Raw genomic sequence first — 1,691 nt, forward strand, 5'->3', positions numbered from 1 at the left:
TCCTGGGGTAAGGAATAACCTCTTCTCTTGAGGTCGAGATAAAATATGGGGATGAGACGCTGCCCCTCTTCCGGGTCGGAATAAGCTCTAGAGAGACGAGCAGCCCCTTCTCCTGAGTCGGGATTAGTCCTGAGGTGAGGAGTAACCTCTTCTCCTGAGTCGGGATTAATCATGGGGATGAGGAGCAGCCCCTTCTCCTGGGTCGGGATTAGTCCTGGGATGAGGAGCAGCCCCTTCTCCTGGGTCGGGATTAGTCCTGGGGTGAGGAGTAACCTCTTCTCCTGGGTCGGGATTAATCATGGGATGAGGAGTACCCCCTTCTCCTGGGTCGGGATTAGGCCTGGGATGAGGAGCAGCCCCTTCTCCTGGGTCGGGATTAGTCCTGGGGTGAGGAGTAACCTCTTCTCCTGGGTCGGGATTAATCATGGGGATGAGGAGTACCCCCTTCTCCTGAATTGGGATTAGTCCTGGGATGAGGAGTAGGCCGGGTCTGGGTGACAGGCCCTGTCTTCCTTGGTGGGGAGACACCAGCTGTCTGACCCTTGGATGCCCCCTTCTTCCTATTTTGCCAGCTCCTCTCTCGTTCCCTGATGTCTAACAATTCCTCGGGAATCCCAACCATGGAATACTATGCAGCAGTAAAGAAGAAGGACCTCTGACACTTTGAGACAGCATGGAGGGACCTGGGAGTATCATGCTAAGTGAAATAAGTCAGTCAGAGAAAGTCAAGTATCACATGGTCTCACTCATATGTGGACTCTAATGAACAAAATACACTGATGAACAAAATAGGACCAGACATGGAAGAGTGGAATAGACCGTGGAATCTCAGAGGGAAGGCAGGAGGGTGGGTGGATGGGATGAGATCAACCAAAGAACTTGTATGCATGTACCCATGACCCATGGACATGGACAATAGGATGGTGAAGGCCAGGGGTGGGGGGCAGAGGCAAGCTAGAAGGGGCCAATGGGGGAAAAGGGGACATATGTGACACTTTCAACAATAAAGATAAAATAAAATAATAAAATAAAATGAAGAAAGAAAAAAAAAAGGTCATGTGACTGGGGCCAGAGAAAATTGTGAAAGGCCAGCACAGCCAAACACATGTTTACTTTTCAGTTCAGAAACATCCACCAAAGCGATGGGAAGCCAGTGTCATTTCCCAAACAGCCTGTGCATTCTGAGGGCGTGAGGGCAGCTGACACTGGTGAGCGCATTGCTGCCCCAGGCCTGGCCCTGCTGTGCTGTGCCTGCGGGCCTGGGAGGACTGCCAGTCTGTGCGTGTCTGAGCACAAGGCCACACTGTGTGGCCGTGTGGTAGTTCAGATGTGATCACCCAGGACAGTGAGGGAAGTGCTGAGCCCCTTGACTGGCACTAAGATGACAAGTCACCACTGGTGACGTGCAACCAGGAAGGGCTCACACACACACCTGCTGCACACGCGTGGCAGGAGCATCTCCCGGAGAAGAGGAGAGCGGCATGAACGTGAGAGCCAGCAGGCGCAGCAGCCCAGCCTTACCCTGTTTGCAGCCGCTTCACCAGGGCCTGGCATGAGGGCATAGCGCCCTGGGATGCAGGCTCCCAACCCCCTGAGGCTGCCTTTCCCTGAATTACACAGCCCTGCCCACACTGGGGGTTCCCACTAGGAGCCTGAGGGAGGGGGATTTCTATGAAGCCTCTTCAGCATTT

This window comes from Myotis lucifugus, unplaced genomic scaffold, assembly GCF_000147115.1.
Source record: "Myotis lucifugus unplaced genomic scaffold, Myoluc2.0 scaffold_299, whole genome shotgun sequence".
Classification (NCBI taxonomy): Eukaryota; Metazoa; Chordata; class Mammalia; order Chiroptera; family Vespertilionidae; genus Myotis; species Myotis lucifugus.